The sequence below is a fragment of the Capsicum annuum genome, chromosome 12, assembly GCF_002878395.1.
Source record: "Capsicum annuum cultivar UCD-10X-F1 chromosome 12, UCD10Xv1.1, whole genome shotgun sequence".
NCBI classification, from domain to species: Eukaryota; Viridiplantae; Streptophyta; class Magnoliopsida; order Solanales; family Solanaceae; genus Capsicum; species Capsicum annuum.
Window position 1 is genome coordinate 224,005,607 of NC_061122.1, and position 21,749 is coordinate 224,027,355.

The following is a 21,749-nucleotide window of genomic DNA, read 5'->3' on the forward strand; positions in this document are numbered from 1 at the left end:
CAATGACATTGGATAAACCCTTCTTCAATTTCATGACTTTTCTTGGTTGCAAACTTGAAGAGTGAGCCCTAGAACAACACTTGTCTGAAAGGAAAGTGTTTGTTGGAAAAAAAATATTTACATGAATTCTAAGGGCTTTAACCTTTAGAGTAATAGCAAATGCAATGACAGGATTAGCTTACATAAGAAATGGGTTGAAATATAATGCATCCTTCAAGTTTGAGAGAATTAGAGGATAATCTATCCACTTAGGTTGAGAAACTAAGGGTTAAAGAATAGGACTCAACCTTTCTTGCAATTGAATTTGCTAAGCGGAACTCATAAACGATTCACAACCCAAATGTTGCTAGCATTTTAGTGACCATAACCCTGGTTTGTTTAATCTCATCAAGTTATCAAAATACAAAGAGAATCATTAGTTGGAATACTCTTGTTAAAATTAATTATTTTACAAATTAGAACCCAAAACCCCCCCTTTTTTTGTTAGGAACCTCTGATCAACAGTCTAATAATGATTACAACACTTAGTGAGCACAGTATTCCCTGTGGGATTCGACACCCAACCTAGTTGGGTTCTATATTTTACAGCGATCGCTTCCACTTTCTACTCAGAGTTGCAATTTGGGTGTATCAAGAACCATTTTTCTTACACACAAATAGGGCTGGTACGCCCCACGAGAAGATGTTGGGCCTGATAAATCCCTTATCTACGAGATATTTCAACTATTCTTTCAACTCTTTAAGTTAGGCTTGGGCTATAATGTATGGTAAAATAAAGATAGGCTGAGTATCTGGAAGAAGGTCTATTCCAAAGTCAATTTCCCTTTCGGGAGGAACTTTGGGAAGATGTTCAGGGAAAACATCTAGAAATTCCCTCACTACTGAAATTGACTCAAGGTTAGGAGTCTCAAAATTAGAGTCTTTGACTCAGACTAGATGATAAATACCCCCCTTGGTTATCATTCTCCTCGCCCTAAGGTACAAATCAAGCTGACCCCTAAGAGCTGTAGTAAAAATGAACTACTCTATTTCTACAATCAATTGAAGCATAGCATGAGTAGAGCCAATCCATGCCGAGAATAACATCAAAATCTGCCATCTCTAATTCCACAAGATCTACTGAAGTGACTTTCTAAGATATTATGACCTAACAATTCCTGTATACCTGCCCGGATACAATAGAGACACCTACTGAGGTAGACACTAAAAAAGGATTTTCTAGGATTTTGGGACTGACTCCAAAGTTGACGGCTATATATGGGTTTACAAAAGAAAGAGAAGCTCTAGGGTCTAATAAAGCATAAATATGTAAATGAAAGACCTATAACATACCAGTAACCATATCAGGAGAATTTTTCTAAACCTATCGAGATTGATGGTCATACAATCTATTTGGACACTAACCATTGGTAGCACTAGAAGCGACACCCTACTGAGTCGGGTGGCCAGTTAGAACTGATAACTGATGGGACTGGTCCTATTGGCATAAATCCCGACCTTTTTGAGCAACTACCCGACACTCCCAAATCCGTTGTCCTAGCCTACCACACCCAAGCATACATCACTACCAGCTCTACACTCACTCTAATGGCTTCTACCACTTTTCTAGCTAAGAGGATTTGTATGACCACTGTTAACACTTCCTTGGGACTTAAAGCCTGGCGCCCTATCCTGATTATCATTTCTGAATTTGGGTACTAGGGCACTAGTTGAAAACAGATATGCGACTAAAGATTTGCAATGAAATTGAGGATGGTTACCACCTTTTAACCTTGGTTGATTCAAATTAAAGCTACTCATTCTAGCCTTTTTTCCTTCTTCTCTCTCTCCTTAGTCTTCTGCTCCTCAATTTGTTGAGCATGGACCATCAACCTAGACAAGTCCATCTCCTTAATCAGCATTATAGTCCTACACCCCTTAACCATACTGCTAGATATACCAGACACAAACTTGCTCATCTTAGACCTGTTATCAACTACCGCATAAGGAGCATACCTAGCTAACTGAGTAAACTTGAGGGAATACTCTTTCACACTCATGTTTACCTACCTCAAATTGATAAAATCTAACACCTTGGCCTCTCTCAGCTCCAATAAGGAGAATCTATCTAAGAAGGTTGTAGCAAACTTTTCCTATTCTATTGGCCTTGTGTTTGCGCCTCTATCTACCTTTGAATGCTTGAACCATTTATGAACCATATCTTGAAACTGATAGGCAACTAATTCAGCCCTCTCACTAGATGTTACCCATATAGTATTTGTTACCTTCTTGACCATTTCTAAGAATTCCTATGGATCCTCTTCAGATTTGGATCATAAAAATAGAGGAAGGTTCATTCGAGTAAAGTCCTGAATCCTAGCTGCGGCAGTATTGGACACTAGGTGGCAAACCAATTGTTGAGTGAGAATTATGAGCCACTACAGAGTGATCTAGAGTATTAAATGCATCTTTGAACTCTGCATGAGAAACATGCTCATTCAGGGGATCTTCTTGAACGGGCGAAGGGGTTGGCTGGTTTATGTTTCTTCTTTCGGTTGTTTTTCTGGGAGGCATGTACTATAAATTGAAGAAACAATAGATTAGATAGAGAGTTTAACATGAGCATCACACTTAGTGGCATGACATGAGCACTGAAAAAAAGAAACTTTTCCTAAATGCCTTGTAGCCTCTTTTCCATAAGTGTGGCGAATTTTACACCCATGCACAAGAATTTACTTGATGCGACTTTCAAACATCCTAGGACACTTTAAAACCTTAGGCTCTAATACTAAGTTTGTAATGCCCTGAGAGTACACCCCGGGTGCCACACGGTGCTTACAGTCCCGAGCGATCACAAGCGAACCCATGAGCTGGTATCTGCTGTGAGCATTAAGTAAAACTAATAAAACAAGGTCATATGCAAAATTTAACTAAGGAATTCCATAAGATTTTAATCAATAAATCTGATAAAATCTATAAACCAAACTAATAATACTGATAAAACATCTAACAATTACAATTGAAATCTAAGAACTGACTAACTATCTGAAATATCTGAAAGCCTCTAAATTGACTGAATAAGAGTTGATGGGACAGGCCCCAACTAACTACTAAGCTTAAAGCATAAAATTAAATATAGTCTTTTCGCAAAATATGAGGACTCACCATTACTGCGGCTGATAATCTGGAAGGTCTACGCGTGATTCAGGAATTGAGTATTTGAACATATGATATAATACATCATAGTGCAAGAAAAGAGTATGCGATCAGTACTTTGAATTCACTGGTATTTTAAATGAGGTAGGCTGATATACATATTTTATGGACATGAGTAATAACTGTCTGAATATGTATAGCATCACATACTGAACATAATACATAAAATCTGTAAATAATAAGGATATATGACCAAGCATAAAACATTTTCTGAGTATAATCTATAAACTGCAATACTAAAATCTGATAACTGAATAATGATATCTGTATGCTATGGTCATGCAACTAAAATTGAATTACTGAGCTGATTACTAGACTAAGAAAATGGGAGGTATCATCTAACTAACATGCCCCAATCTAATCTAATTGGGGTCCAACCCATAACCCAGTTGGAAGGGTGTCAGTACTGTGCCATGGGTACTAACACTGGCTGTATGGATCCACTGATATGCTATCCCAAAGTACTAAGAGTGTTAAGACTAAATGTACAGGTGACCCCTGTGAGGTAGTCAAACCTAAACTAATAGGTGACTCTTCATATCCTATGTTGGCTACGTAGTTTTTGAGTGCAGGGACTAATACTAATGATTATGCCTATCTGATAGGGAAGCCATCATCCCTGCACTCACTCGGTGCTAAATCCTACTCCCAACTGGACTGACTCGGAATACTGAATTGTTTTAAGTTTAACTGATTGTGATGATTGACTAATCTGATAAAGCTCATAACATATTTTGAAACTATTCTAAGATATTGAGACAAAATAAACAACTAAGTTTTTGGGTATTCATAACCTCCAGGAGTCGATAGCATAATAGTAAAATAGTGCTAAAATTAGAGGACCTAATATGAAAGTATTTGTCAAAATTCAGTCTTGTAGGTATTTCATCAAACACATGTAATGCATAGTTTAAGCTAAGCATGGGAATAGCATAAAACTTGGAGTAATAACATGATTTTAACATTAATATCATTTATTCATGATTTGAATCAGTGAATAACATTATTCAAATGCATAGAGTTTAATACTAACATCAATTTCGTATAAACATGATAGAGAATAAAAAATCATGGAGGTACATGGTTAAAATCACACTTTAAAATTATGGTAACTTGTAAAGATCACAATTTTGAATTTAGAATTGGATACTTGGACTCCATGGATGAACACCTAACATTCTTTGGTTTATAAATTTGTGAGGATTGATGGTGAATTCTTGAGATTTGACCTTGATCTTGAGGTATAGGGTTTTTCCTTGAAAGAGACTACTTTTGATTTGGGAGAAATTTAATGAAATAATAACCTAAAAGGATATTGGGGCTTTAATTCGGTATTTTTCATGAATTGGGGTCATGGGAAAAAGACCAAACGATCCCTAGAATTTAAGTCACGAAACTTACAATCCCAATTTTTAGCTTCACCGTGATGCAGTGCAATCGCGTCGGGCCACTAGAAAGTTGACAATCCCCATTTTGCCCAATGACACAACGCGGTGCTATTATATTGCATCACTGGAAATGGATAACTGGGAACAGGAACTTTGGCATGATGCGGCTCCATTGCGGTGCCTCACTAGAATATGATAATTGCAAAAATACCCTTTGGCGTGATGCAGTTCTTATCATGGTGAAATATTAGAAAAGGACGAATGTGAAATTAGTCATTACCGCGACGCGGCCTTATCGCGTTGGGCTACTATTTTGCACTAAAAATGTCATAACTTCTCACCTAAGTATCGCATTTTCCCAAAATTAGTATCGTTGGAAAGCTAATTCAATTTCCTACAACTTGGTAGATCCTGAGCTGGAAAATTCTGAGTATAATAAAAGATATGCTCGCTTGAAGTTTACTAAAGCAATATTCTTATCAAAATTTCAATCAAAATAGCTTGGAGTTATTTGGGGCCTTAATATACCTCAAACTAACTCATAAAACTATCAAAGAATGATAATATACTATGTATGAGCTTGAAACATGATGCTAACATTGGTTTGGATTTTTGGAGTATTACAGTATTTTATTGATTATGGTGGTAATTGGGTTCATCATCTACCTCTTGTATAGATTTCTTACAACATAGCTACCGTTCTAGCATTAAAATGGATCCTTTTGAGGCATTGAATGGTAGGAGGTGTAGGTCTCTTATAGGGTGGTTTAAGCTTAGTGAGGCGGATATGTTTGGCCCGAATATGGTGTATTTGGCTATAGAGAAGGTGAAGGTGATTTGGGATAGGCTTACAACTTTCCAAAGTCACCAAAAGTCCTATGCAGATGTAAGGCATAGGGACTTAGAGTTTTAGGTCGGGAATAAGGTATTTCTAACTATTTCTCCCATGAAAGGAGTAATGCAGTTTAGGAAAATAGAAAGCTGAGTCTCCAGTATGTTGGTATTTATGTGATTTTTAAGAAGGTTGGTAATATTGCATATAAGTTAGAGTTTCCTTCTAGTATGAGCTCCATTCATTTGGCATTCCATGTCTCCGTGTTGAGAAATGCATAGGTGATCCTTCATCGGTAATTCTTTTGGAAGGATTGGGTATCTCAGACTCTCTATCTTATAAAGAGATCTCGGTTGAGATTTTGGATCAGCAGGTTCACCAGTTACGAACCAAGGATGTGGCCTCGGTTAAGTTTCTATGGAAGAACCATAAGGTGGAAGAGGCTACATAGAAAGCAAAAGAGGACACGAAGTCCAAGTATCCATATTTTTTTCTGCTTCGGATATTCGTGTAAAAGGTATGTGTCTTGATCACATCTTTGTTTTCAAACATTTTAAAGAAAAGGTTGACTTCCATGCATCTGTATTTTTTACCTTTGTAAGGGTAAGAGTAAAGGCATCTAGGGGTGTAAATTGTGCATATACTACCTTACTCGTTATTCGAGGATGAATGATCCTAGTGGGGGAGACTGAAATACCTTAGGTTTTGATCCTTAATATTTCCTAGGTTTTGGACTCTCTAGACATCATACGACTCACCATACTAGTTGTATGGTGTAGATACAGGTCAGGTAATCCAGTCGTATGTTGTCCAGTGATGGTGGTGTTGGGTGGTTGAGATTTTGCAATGGGTACGACTTGGGTGGGTATGATTTATATGGTAGGTGATGGGTTGTAGGGTGAGGTTTTTTATCACTTAATCTGAAACTTAGTAACTCTACTTGGATCTAAGTATGGGTGGCTTACCATGGGTTGTGAGATAGGGTATGAGTGGTATAGTCCAACTCGTATGTTGGACAGTGTCAATTACTCTTGATTCTGCTAGGGTATGTTGTATGGGTACCAATCGTATGATTGGGTACGAGTAGTACTTTTGAGTCGTGTGTAGGTCAATGTGGGGGTTTAGGTTCTACTTGGGATACGAGTGGTGGGTACCACTCTTACCCTAGGATATAGATTAGGAGGAGCAGTCGTACCATCCTGCAGGATTTTTAAGTAGTTTAAGTTGGGGGTAATCTGGACATTTCACCTTATACCCCTTAGGACCCCATGACTTATAACTCTTTTGGGATATCAATTACCCTATTATTCTAATCTTAAATACTTAGAAACTCTCTCAAAATCTCTCAAGGCTCTTGAGTTAAGCAAAACCTAGAGTTTCCTTTAAGGTGGTCAATTGAGGCTCATAAGGGGTGATTTCTTCTCATCTTTTACGTAATCTAAGGCAAGATACTTCTCCCTCATTGTTAGTTCCAACTAAAGGCATATTTTGTGAATTGTTTTCATAGCATAATTGTTGTATGGTTTTGGGCTTTCAAATATATATTGGGGGTTTTGGTTATAATGGTTGGTTATGATTTTCCCATGTCCTTTATGGTTTTTGTGTTATAATTATGTTTTGAACATTTGGTTGCATTGGAATGGTTAAATTAGACAATTGGTACTTGGTTTTTGAAATACTGTACCCCCTACATCTTTGATAAAATGCCTATGAGAATACTTTTACTAAATTATTGGACTTTTAATGGAACTATTGAATGGTACAACTTGGTAATGGAACCCTTAATGATATAAATGGTTTAAATAGTTTGGAATGGTTAAAATGGTAAGGTCTTGGTGTTTATGGGTGGTCTAATTGAAAATACTTATGGGGTATAAGGGAATCCCCCAAGCAAACATAATAGTGAACATCTTGTGGGATACCTGGAATTCCCCCAAGTCAACTTGATAATATAAGCTATGGGTACATGGGAATCCCTTATAGTTTAAATAGGATGGCTAAGGATATTGCTTATGATCTATAGTCGGTATAACGATACCACTTCTAATAGCCTTAGTTAATAATAAAGAAAATAGTTATTTTGGTTAAATGGTAAGGGTTTTAATAGGGAAATAATGGCAGGGTGTGATAGCTAACCATGGAAGGTGTGAATCTAATAGACGGACACTGAAAACTTATGTTTGCCAACATGAGGATTGGTCATGACGACCATATATGATACTTATGGGGTATACGAGAATCCCCTAAGTACACTTATATATATGTATTATAGAAAGCGAAGGGTACTTGGGAATACCCTACTCTTATATTAAATTTTATTCGTGCGGCTACACGCATCGAGGCCCATTCAGGGGGTAACACTGGACCCATATAACCCATGGATGGTTCTAGGACATTTAAGCTACACATACCCAGGTTAATGATTTTAAATGCATGTTAAACTCGGTTCCTTTTCTTGGCATAGATTATAAATATATATGGTTCTAAATGCATATAGTTAGTTTACTTGGTTTTAAAGGTTAGCATTATTTTATCCTTATACTGAGTACTTGCTAGCGTTCACTCGGTAACCCATTTTCGGGCGGATGTATTCCCACGTGATGCAGAAACTAATCGTTCTTCTCCTTCTGCTTAGTGATCGGATTTGGGATTATCTTGGTTGTATTAAAGTGGTGAGCTTTCATGTTCTGGAAGGCTCCATTTCATTTATAGATGTCTTTACATACTTTGGTTACTTTATGGGTATTGGTTTTGGCTATGGTTGGGGGCATGTCCTGACCAGGTATTGTTTTTCTTTTGGCTAGAGGCTTTGTAGAACTACTATGGGTTGGTATGGGCGGTGTTGTTAGTGATGTTAGCCTTAGAATTGGCATTGAAATTGGGGATGATACTGGTTGACTATATTTGATTTATGATTATTCTATTTCATTTTGGATTGTATATATATACATTTGTTACTCATTTGATATGGGATGTATGGATTAGTTTATAGTATGGTTATCAGCTGGTTTGGATAGTTGGGTATCAGGGGTTATCCTCGGTCCTGGTTTAACTTGGGATGCTCATTATGACAATGCCCCAGTTTGAGTCATGTTAGCGTGCACTGATCTTGGGTTGTGACTTTCGCCGGTCGTGAGATTTGGGTAGATCTAAATATCCTAGATATAGTAGATTTTGATGTCATCTTGGGTATGGATTGGTTAGCTCCATATCATGCTATTCTAGAGTATTATGCCAAGATCGTAACTTTAGCTCCGTCTAGTGTGCCAAGGATAACTTTGAAGAGTGTGTTTTATTCAGGTCATAAGAGAGTCATATATTTTCTTCAGGCTTATCACTTGGTAGAGCGATAATATTTTTCTTATTTGGTCTATATTCTTGATATTAGTTTTGATTCACCATATTCATTGGATTCGATTTGTATTACTAGTGAGTTTATGGATGTCTTTCTTACTGACTTTCCTGGTATGACTTTGGATTGTGATATTGACTTTTCTATTGATGTTGAGCTGGGCACCAAGCCCATTTCTATTCCTATAGGATGGCCTGAATAGAGTTAAAAAAGTTGAAGAATCAGTTGTAGGAGTTGTTGTATAAGGGATTTATCCAATCTAGTGTATCACCTTGGGGTGCGCTTGTCTTGTTTGTGATGAAAATAATCGGTCTATGTGTATGTGTATTTATTATCAACATTTGAACAAGGTGGTGGTTAAGAATAAGTATCCTCTTCCTCGTATTGATAATTCATTTGATCAACTTTATGGTTCCTTAGTGTTTTCGAAGACTGATTTGAGGTCCAAGTATCACCAGTTAAGGATTACAGCTTCAAAAATTTCAGAGATGGCCTTTCAAACTCGATATAGTCATTATGAGTTCTTGGTCATGTTTTTTGGATTGACCAATGCCCCATCCCAGTTCATAGAGTTGATGAATTAGGTATTTTGACCATATCATTTCTTTTGTTATTGTATTTATAGATGATATCTTGGTTTACTCCAAGAGTAAGGCCAACATGAGGAATATTTGTAGATTGTACTCTAGAGGTTGAGAGATGAGAATTTGTATGCTAAGTTCTCTAAGAGTGAGTTTTAGTTAGGATCTGTCTCTTTCTTGGGTCATGCGGTGACCAAGGATGGTATCATGGTCGATTCACCAAGATTGTAGTGGTTCGTGATTGGGCTAGTCCTACTTTCCCTATCGATATTTAAAGTTTTATTAGTTTAGTAGGCTATTACTGATACTTTGTCGAGGGCCTTTTTTCTATTGCAACTCCATAGACCAAGTTAGCCAAGAAGAATATTTCCTTTCAGTGGTCTAATACTTGGGAAGTAAGCTTACAAAAGCTTAAGGATTTGTTGACCTCATCTTCTATCTTGACTTTACCCAAGGAGAGTCTGGGTTTCACCATTTTCTATGATGTTGCTGGTGTTGGGTTAGGTGTTATGTTGATGCATAAGGGTAAGGTGATTGCATATGTTTCTCATCAGTTGAATCCTCATGATAAGAATTACTCTACTCACGACTAGGAGTTGTGTGTGATTGATATTTCTATGAAGTTATGGAGGAACTATTTCTATAGAGTCCATTGTGAGATCTTCTCAGATCACCATAATCTTCAGTATTACTTCACACATCGAAATCTTAATATGAAGCAACACATTGGCTTAAGTTTCTTAAGGATTATGACCCTAGTATATGCCTTGAGCTAAAAGTCGACTAGTATGGGTAGTTTGGCGCGTCTTTTGACTCTTGAGAGGCCTTTGGCCTGAGAGCTTCTGTCTTTGGCCAACCAAATAGTTAGGCTTGATATTTTGACACTTTGGTGCATTTTGGCATTTTTAAAGGCTAGTTTTTCTTTAATGGAAAAGATTCAAGTTCACCAGTTTAATTATGTTGGTTTGAGAGTAATTAAGGACAAGGCATTGAGTGGTGAGGTTAAGGAAGCCTCCCTCAACTACGATGATATTTTAAGGACTGGAGGCCAAGTTTGTGCGCCGAGAGTGGGTGATTGGGTGAGATTGATTTTGGAGAAGGATCATTGTTCTAAGTATTACATTCATCCTGGAGTGACTAAGATCTACCATAATTTGAGAAAGCACTACTGGTAGGATGGTATGAGGAAGGATGTATTGAATTTTATAGCTCATTACCTATGTTTCTAGTAGGTGAAGGGTGAGTATATGAGGCCTGATGGTTTGCTTCAGAGGTTACCCATTGTCTAGTGAAAATAGAAATAGATCACTATAGACTTTTTGACTGGATTACCTCATACTTCTTGTGGTTTTGACTGTGTTTGGGTCATAATGGACCGATTGACCAAACTACTAATTTTATCCCTATTCAGGTTTCTTTTGCTGTTGAGAGGTTGGTCTGTATCTATGTTCGTGAGATAGTTCATCTCCATAGTGTTGCTCAGATAGGGGTTTAATGTTCACTTCTTACTTTTGGAAGGCATTTCAAGAAGAGTTGGGTACCTAAATTGATCTTAGCATAGCTTTTCACCCCCAAACTGATTGTTAGTTAGAGTAAACTATTTAGGTTTTAGAGGATATGCTCTACACTTGTGTTATGAACTTTGGAGGTCACTGGGAGCAACCTTTAGCCTTGGTAGAGTTTGCATATAATAATAGCTACCACTATAATATTAAGATGGCATCCTTTAAGGCCTTATATGGTAGGTGTTTTCACTTTCTAGTTGGTTGGTTTGAGGTTTCTAAGATTAGACCCTGAGGTACGGACTTGCTTCGAGAATCTTTGAGTAGGGTTTGGTTCATTCAAGATAGACTTTGAGCAGCTCAAAGTTGGCAAAAAGTGCTATGCAAATTGTAGACTTCGTGCCTTGAGATTCAGTGTTGGTGATCGAGTCTTCCTTCATGTTTCTCCCATGAAGGGCGTGATGAGCTTTGGGAAGAGGGGCAAGCTTAGCCCAAGGTGTATCAGACCATTCGAGATTCTTTGAACTATTGGGGATGTAGCTTATGAGTTAGCATTGCCCCTAAATCTATCAGTTGCTCATGTAAATTTTCATGTTTTCATGTTATGATATTACATTTCAGTCGAATCTCATATCATTCTTGGGATTCAATATAGTTGGATGAGATGTTTTCCTTCACTGAAGAGCTTGTCTTCATTTTAGCTAGGGATGTTAGAAGGTTATGTTCTAGAGAATTTTTGTGGTTAAGGTTCAGTGGAGGCATCACCTGTAGATGAGGGTACTTAGAAGGTTAATCTGATATATGTAGTATCTATTCCTAGATTTTCGCCAATTTAGGTATTTACCCCGCCTTTAGTTAAAGGAAGAACTAGATTTTTAGTAGTGGATATTGTAAGGACTTGAATTTTTGTGAATTATTTCATTTCTATATGAGTTGACCATTTTAACCCTTGACGTCGTTAGTATGTGATATTTTTGGGGTGTTGGAATGATTGACATAGTTCTTAATATATTTTGATGTAATTTGTTCGAGTTTGTGGTTTATATAGGTTAAAAAACCTTCATAGTTGACTTCGGTTAATATTTGTTGTTCTATGTGTTGGATGGCATAACAGACTGCGCCAGCAGATTTGAAATGTTAATTTGGGTTGGTACCATAGTTTGAGTGATTTTATGGATTGTATATCTCATTTCAACCCTCAATTTGGGAAATATACTGGGTTATTGTTGTTGTTGTTGAATTTCGTTGGTCAATTTGGTGAAAACAACCTACTTTTGAAAATATGATGTCAACATTCAGTCAGGAATGTCGAATTTAGTGTAGTAACATATTTCGTTTATCTGCATAGGATTTTGAATGAATACCGAGGACTTGATACACAACTTTACACTTTTAGCAGAGTTGCTAGTGCACCAGTTATCTAGTGCAACCTCTTTAGTGGCCTTCAGATCGCTAAAGTGGTGATCTTTTTATCGTCCCAGTCGTCGCTAAAATGGAGCCACCTGGTAGTCGGGTTCTGGTAAAGCGGATATTGGCAGCTTTAGCGAAAAGGGGACTGCCTTAGCGGTCAACCCTTGTAGGATCGGACTGCTTTAGCAGTCAACCTGCGCTAAAACAGAGACCGCTATAGCGGTAATTTGACCACTTTAGCTGTAAGCTCTAATACAATATAAAAATCATTTTTTATTTTTCTTCTATTTTTGAGACTTTGAGCTTTGGATTTAGAGTTCTTGGGCAGTTTCTTCCATTTTCAAGCTTGGCTAAACTTAAAATCACTATTTTAATTATTCTACTTCACTTTTTGTCATCTAAAGCTCGTAATTTCATGATTTCAAAAGTGAAAATTTGGGAATTTTAGCCCCAAAGGCCTAAAATGTTTTTTTTCTTCAAAATAAACCTCTTTTCTAACCCTTTTTGCTTGGAATTTCATCTATGTCTTTATTTAATTATGGATAATGTGTTTATGAACTAAAATTCTGATTTTATCATTTCAAAAATTCGTTTTGGGGGTCTATTTTGATTTCGATGTGAAAATAGATAACATGGATATCGTTGGCTTACTTTTGACGTGTAGATTCTATATTTGTATGTTTTAGTTGATATACGGGCCCTTCATGAGGGGAAAGACTCCACGTGAAGTCTTTTTGGCTTGGATTTCATTGTCACGGGGTAGGTTATGGATTAACTTCCTTCACACTGGGTTGTATAGTTAATATTTGAATAAAATCATGCTATGAATTTGGGTGATAATCATAAAAATAATGTTATTAATTTTGTGCGCTAGTGTGGGGGCTTACATTGTTATTTTTGGTGATCAGAGATGTTATATGCTATGTGTGGCTTGTGTGGGGGTCTTATCTGACTGTTTTAGCCTTGCGTATATGTTGGATTGTTTTCCTTATTTTAGAAATGCCTTAGTTGGGATTATTGTGGTATGATTGATGTCGTACTCGCATATTTCACTTTTATGGTACATGATTTATATTGGATCACGGATGGTTGTCCTATTGAGCAGTTTTTTAGCTCGTATTCATTTATATTTGTTGGATTTGATGTTCTTATTCTGGTTTGATTGTGAGCATTACATCCTCATTATACATACATTTCATAAGACATTGGTACCATCGTGAAAATACTATTTTTCTGACAGAAATGTGACACATTCAAAAAACCTCTGCTGTAGTTCAAGAGTCGAACAGGAGATATGGATATTGAGACTAGATTCATTATTGAGATTGTATATTGGTTGCGAACCCCTGTCATACCCAATTTTTACCTAAGGCCAAAACGAGCAAGACATTATAGTATCTAAAAAGAATTAATTTATACAGAGTCCTCAACTAATTTTTAAGAAAAAATAAGAAACCTATTTATTTATTAACAAGTATGATTTTATTTAATCTACGAACCAATTTAGATTCTAGGTAAGGGTTCAAATTATTCTGAAGGGATGGAGTTAGGCATCCTTTAGAATCCACAACAGTGGTTCCCGGCCAGACTTAGGTTTATTAAAAGAAAAAGGAAAAATTGATGTTTGCAAGTACAAATACAAAAAAATAATATGCACAATTTATATGTAAAGAATGTGTAAATTGCATATGTTATCATAAAATTATGTGTATAAGAAGTGTATTAAAATAAATGAAAGCATATAAAAACATGTATGAAAAGAAAAGAAAAGATTGAATAAAGAAAAACTTGTTTTACAGAAAAAAATTAAAGAAAAAAATTACGTAATATTCTTTAGTGTAAAAATATGAATTATTTGATTAAATATCTAAATCAATTTTAACATAAATATTAGCGGCCTAAATTTGTCTAAACGCGTGATGTGTACTGTGTAAGTAAAAACATCCCGCCCAACACCCCAAAAATAAAGTTTTCACTATTATAATATTTGTACAAGTATAAGAATATAAATACAACGCAAAATTTAAAGTCTTCTTTGAATGTCATTCTCGGCGATTTTTTCTAATAACCTGTATAAACACTTGGAACAAAAATGTTAGTAACAAATAAATAATTATAAAAAACATGTGTGCATATATGTATTTAAAAATATAATTTTTTGCTAAAAGGTGGGCTCGAATTAAATTTTAGATACGCCATGAATACAAAGTGGTTGCTCAATTTATTGACCGTCATAAATCGCCTTGCCAAGATACGAATCATAAAACGTTTTTCATTGCCATAAAAATTTTGTCATCACCCAAAATATTCATTTTATTACGTACTTATATACGTAATATCCGTCTTTTATTATGAAGGCCTAAAAAATCGACAAAAATTTCTTCATCGGTCAAGTATCGGTCCTTAATATAAAATAATAATTTTGATAAATAAAATCCGTCTTTTGTAATAGGATGACCTCAAATATATAGACGAAGAGATAATTACATTGGCCATATATAATAACACTATTCAGTATATATAGGACTTAAAATAATATAAACAACTAAGATCAAAGTTATTAAAAAGTCGTGTAAAAAAATAAAGTAATAAATAGACAATAAACACTGCACATCATCATAAACACTATTATTGCAAATATTTGAAAATGTCAATCAATCTAGACAAAAGACATTATAAAGTGAGGGATAAAAAAAAAAGTATCCTAACACAAATAAATATAATATAAACATAATAAAATTAAGGAAAAAAACACCCATAATAAAATAACACGATAAACAAAACAAAAATTTATATAACTAATCGGAGGAGGTAACCTGCACCGGAGACTATAATAACAGTCTAGCAAAAATATAATGAAATGCTTGAAAAATTAAAGAAATCATAAAAAATATCAAGGTGTGACCAGATCTGCAAAATAAGCATAAGAGTAATAATAATATAAACCAAAATATTCGGTTAGCTGGAGAATAGAGGAACGGGGGCTTGCCCCACCAAAGTTGTGATCGTTGGGATTTCTGATTTTTCGGCGACGGGTCAAGAGGGGAAAGGGGCCTGGCTAGACGTTGGTGGTGTCGTGGTGGTGAGGCTAAAGGTTCGGACCTCGTCGGTTACTACCTTCGGCGAGGCAAGGATGGGAAAGAGAGGGAGAGAGGGGGCGATGATGTTTGGTGGTAGTTTGGTGACTGCTTTAGCTATGGAAGGGGATTTCGCCGTAGTCCGGCGTCGGCAAGATGGGGAAAATAGAGAATATAGGGGAGCGTAGAAGGTGGTAGTGGCGGTGGTGTGCTGGCTGAAACTCGCTAGCCGTTAATCCGGTGAGCCAGCGATGACTGGTGAGGGGCGGCTGGAGATTTAAGGAAGAAAGAGAAAGAGATAAATTAGAGAGAAAGTGAGGGAGAAATGGCTGATGTGAGGAAAATATGTGTATGTATGCGTTTGTGAGTGTGTATTGTTTCTGAGTAAAAAATAACTTCCTCCCCTTTATAATAAAAAGGAACTCATATTTCATTCAAAAAATAAAGAATTATCTTTTTAATCATTAAATAGTATATTATTATTAATCAATAGTATATTACTATTAATCAAATGAATTAGTATTCAATCAATCGTTTCAATTGTCATCTTTTAAAAAATTAACGTGATCTTAATTTGACTAATTTATTGCTCTATGTATTAAAATAATTGAACCAATGTTATCATTTAGAGACTATATTAAATAATATGCAAAAAATAAATATCGATGCATGAGTACTAAAAATGCAAACAACAAATATAATATCTTTAAAAAATATATTATGCAATAAATAATTAAAATTATAATATGTAAAAAGAAATTACAGTGTTATGCTATGTATGTATGCAGATGACTATGCAAAATATTAAAATGGTAATAAACTAATAAAAAATTTTAAATTTACGAAATTGAGTATAATTATCAATAAATTATGTAAATTAAAATATGACAATAAATTGGTTAAAATCTTAAAATTAATGATGATTATCAATAATTTACAAAAAAAAAAATATGCGAAAATTGCATTTTGTGCCATTTAAGGATCAAGAAGTCTAAATGCGTTAATTTTAAGTTTGGAGAGTCAAAATTAGGTGTCAACACCCCCATAGGTTCTACCTCGAGAGCAGTTCTCGATAGGTGTATACAGAGGTTATGCGATAACCTCAGACATATCACATCATTATCATTATCATTCTCATTGCATTTCACTCATTATGCATATTCTGTGCTCTACTTTCATGTTTGACTTGATGTTTATTTATACTATATTTTTTTTCGTACTTGTATTTGGCGTATGTGATATATTTAGATCTATTAGTGGAGACGGTGTATGCTATCGTTTGGGATATTTTTTGATTGCAGGTGACGTGCCCATACTGTGTATTTATATACTTTATTTTCTACTTTTCTCAGTCGGCTTATGATACCTACTGAGTTTAAGTGAACCGTACTCATCCCTATTGTACTCTTTCGGTGCAGAATCATGTACGAGTGCACTGCGCGGTAGCTGAGTTCAGGCGGTGATTCGATACATCCAAGGTAGTGGCTGCTCTATTATTCTAGAGTCGATCTCCTACCCCATCCTACCTAGTTTATGCCTTGTTTTGTATTCGGAGATAGACTTTTTGGATTATTAGTTGTATTTTTAAACTTAGAGATGTATTTAGATTGTTCTTATACCGTGACACTCAATTTTGGGATGGTTTATGGTATTATTTTGATATTCAGACTTCTACTACTATTGTATATGTATGGTTTGACTTTGTTATGGAAGTCTCTCCTTGAAATTTTATATTGATTACGTATTTCATATCATTCTAGGTTACTGGCTTACTTATCAAGGTTTAGCCGCGATAACTGCTAGCATGACCTCTAGTTTTTGGATCGTGACATAACCCAATTGAAAAATTATTTGTAGACCATGAATATCATTAAAACCTTATAGACTTCAGAAATCTTTAACAATTTTTAGTATTGGAATTTATCAGTAACGTTTTAAAATATGAATCTGCTCAAAAGATTTATTGACGCGTTTGATAATTTCCAGATCTATAGAAATTGCTCGATAATCCAAAACAAAGTGTAGGTAAACAAGATCGCTTTGACACCAAAAAATACAGAGCAATAGCTCAACAGAAATAAATAAACAACATACCTCCAACCATTGTTCCAAAGTCATCGGTGAACTCGCCTTCTTCCGATGAGTATATCATACTCCAAAGATCTTCCAAGCACTCAAAACCTCACTCATAGATGGTATGATGTTTTAAAGAAGCAATGTGTCCAGGGACCATTGAACCAAATGCCATATTTTTATTGTTCTCCATCAATAGTAATTTTGAAATTGTCAATAACTTTCTTTGGAGAAGTTAAGACAATTTCCTACATGGAAAGTTACAGAGAGGTTAGATGAAATAAGGTCCTAAAGTTACGGACCACAACTATCCAATTATATCATATCCAAGTTTACTCGGCTTAATAATCATTCATTATTGATTAAACTCATTTTGACTTGGCTTATTTAGACAATATTGTCAAAATATTTTTCTTAATTATTTTTCGTTTAATATACTAATATCATATTAGGATAGTCATAAGAAAGATTTATTTTATATTTGCTAATTAAGCAAACTATAACCAAACAATTTGAGAAATTAAAATTTGGGAAGCATTGGATGGCTTGAAGTATCACTCAACATTTAACCTTTGGGCGGGTACTAACCTAAATTTCGTTCATCCTGCCAATTTGACAATCATAAGCTAGCTGCACAAGATTTGTAGAAATGGCCGTATCATCAACTTAAACTCTCTCTCTCTCTCTCTCTCTCTCTCTGTCTCTTTATATATATATATATATATATATATATATATATGTTATAAAACAATAAAGAATAAAGAAGAAAAATAGAGAGAGAAAAGAGAATAACTGTTATTTCTCTTGAGGGATTTTGATATGTGATTTACAATGAAGGAAATCCTTCTATTTATAGGGAAAATTTACTCCTAGTTTCTCACTAAAAGACAGATACTTCAAATCCTGATAGATATCAACTAGATCTTGATAGATCTTGATAGACATTCACTATAATGTAAATATATTTATAACACTCCTCCTTAAATGTCTATTTGATAGATAATGTGCCTCGTTAAAACCTTATTAAAAAAACTCAGTGAGAAAAAAATCTAGTGAAGGAAAAAATGTACACATCTCTAACAATACGCATATAGGTTGCCTCATTAAAAACCTTACAAGTAAAACCCAGTGGGACAAAACCTCGCAAGGAAAAAAGAGTATAACGCGTATTAACTCCCCGTAATGATAACATCCTTGAACCTTTTGCATCCCTATCTTATGCAACATCTTCTTGAAAATTGCAATTGGAGAAGATTTGGTGAATAAATCAGCCACATTGTCACTTGAACGAATCTGTTACACGTTAATATGACCATTCTTTTAGAGCTCATGTATAGAAAAAATTTGATAAAGTTTGCTTCGATCTTTCTCCTTTTAGGAATCTTCCATTAAGATGTGTTATGCATTCTGCATTATCTCTGTATAAAATTATGAGTACATTGTCGCATTTCAAATTATATTTTTCTCAAATGAGATGTATCATGGACCTCAATCATACACATTCTTGGCTTGCTTCCTGAATAGATACTATCTCAGCATGATTCGATGAAGTGGCTATAATAGACTTCTTTGTATATCTCCAAGATATGACAGTATTCCCATACATGAACACGTAGCCTGTTTGAGACCGAGCTTTATATGGATCAGATAAGTACTTAACATCAGCATAACCTGTAAGATTGAGACTGCAATCTTTATAATAAAACAAACTCATGTGTTTGATCTCATTTCGATGTCTCCTAGTAGGAGTAGAACTATACCTTGCTAACAAATTGAGCGAAAGGCTATATTGCGTCTTGTAGTATTTTACAAGATACATGAGTGCACCAATTGTACTAAGATATGGTACTTCATAACCAATCCAAATTCGTATATTTCTCATTTCAGCAAATAATCTATTTGCTTTTGAAAACTCACCAAGAGTTCCAATAATTTTCAAGCCATAAGCTTATACAATTACATAAGGATTATAAATAAGTTTTTCAGAAACTTTTATATGCTTCAAACATTTTGAATCCTTAAAAGTTCTCGTATAAATTGTCAAGTGACATCTTCAAATATTTTGACTGCAAATCAAATAAGTTTTGTGCTTATCAAGATGCATTCTTTCATGTCACTTAATAAATATTTCTACGTCAACATGCTTAAATAAACGTACAATTCGGATCCTCGTAATCCTTCACAATATTGCACTAATATTGTATCAAACGTATCATCGATGATTTCTCATTTTGTATCGATTCGCAATGTGACATAATATTTTGAGATCTCATCACTTCATTATTTTAAGGTACCTAAACCTTTCATAAGGTTTCATGAAGTGTTATGTCATAGGCTCTTCAAGAGCACATTGCCTTCTTATTATGATTATTTATTACTTGTTTCATTTGAAATCGATTAGTCTACCATGTTTCATGTATGCATAGACTTTGTCCTTCAAGGACACAAAATAGGAGCACTTACAGCTTAAATATGAGATGCTTTCGGTAAATGACTTGAATTATCTTATGAATGAAGATCTTATGATAATTCCTAACTTATTTCATAGCTGCTTATATCTCCTCCTTATGTTAGAAAAAATAACATACATCCTCCTTCTTCTTTAAGAAATACATCTTTGTGCATCATGGTATATTCATTGATCGTATACCACACATTAACTATTAGATACACTACGTGTGATTCCTGACTTAGAACCAACTTTGAGGGGAAATTAATTATAATTTGTTGGTTTGATGCATACAAGTACTTTTGTATATAATATTTCAAACCAACACATGAAGTTTTTGTTCTCAATGGTTTAACTATTTATGAAAGGCATTCGATGCTAAACCATGATCATCAAGATGATTAGTCTTGACTTAATAATCTAAAAGTTATACTCTTAACTCAATTTTATTGAGCAAACAACTTTATGAATGCCAAACTGTAGGTTGACGATAAATGCACATGTGATCATCTTATATTGATGCATCTTAATAGATCACATAACTGTTGAGCGGGCCCATATTCACCTTTTATACTTTTTAGATTTTAAGGGATTCAATCCCAATATTAGTTGGTCCAACCAACTTATTATGAGAACAAGCAACATTAAAAGTAATGAAGAATTTTCTAATTCTTCAATATATGTTACATACTCAGTATGCACATCTTTGGGATGTCGCAATTGTTCATATTAATTTATGAACTTTTATACTAGTAAACTCCAAGTTTACCTTGACATGTACCTTTTTTCTTTAGTAAATTTCAGATTTACTATTACATAAATAAATTTCAGATTTACTACTTCAGAGGTCGATTTTAAAATAACTTTTCTGAATTATTCAGCCTCTTTCGGAGGTGAGTTGTGGTACCATCACAATCAAGTACATGTTTGCATTAATAAGCTTCTCATTCCCTAGGAATAGAGTATAATCATGCCTTAAGCGTATCAAATTATGATAGCTATTACAAAAGCAAATCGAGGCATACATATGATTTATTGCTACCACATTCAATTCAATGAATGGAGCATATTTAATGGGACATGTTTCACCAAATACTCATTATTTTTCCTTAAGCCATTATAATATCATCAATATGGTGCATTGAGATTCAAACTCAACGTCTTATCCATATAATGACGTCTTAGGCATAAATCGATGGGACTTGAACCCAACATATTATAATCCCTTTTGACAATATTGTTTTTGAGGAGTAAATTTTAACCATAAATGGCTCCAAACCAACTATTTTTCCTCAAATCCAATAATAATTATATTATTAGTAGCAAAAGATAAATAACAATAGGAATTACTAACCTTAAAATTATCTTTAGATTTATAATCTCATTTTCGCAGAGTCTCGTGCTGATAATGTATTATAAAACAAGAAAGAATAAAAAAGAAAAATAGAGAGAGAAGAGAGAGTAATTGTTATTTCTCTTGAGAGATTTTGATGTGTGATTTTACAATGAAGGAAACCCTTCTATTTATAGAAAAAATTTACTCCTAATTTCTCACTAAAAGACAGATACTTCAAATCTTGATAGATAACAACTAGATCTTGATAGATCTTGATAAACATTCACTATAATGTAAATATATTCATAACAATATATGTATATATATAGAGAGAGATATATTAAAAGTGTGAAGACCTTTAGAAATATGATTTGAACTTTTTGCCCTTCATTAAAACTCTTTACAATAGACAAAATCATTTTTTTCATTTATTTTTCCCAATTATTATTTAATTATGTTTATAATATTGAGTTACGACTTTTAAACATAAGAAATTAAGGAGTCCTAAAATATATGACGAGAAATAATATATGGTAAGATTCCTAACATATATA

At 34.5% G+C, this 21,749-nt stretch overlaps 1 pseudogene; it reads left to right on the forward strand.

Annotated features, from left to right (window-relative positions):
* Positions 1–21,749, forward strand: part of LOC107876716 — a 73,631-nt pseudogene that overhangs the window by 46,246 nt on the left and 5,636 nt on the right.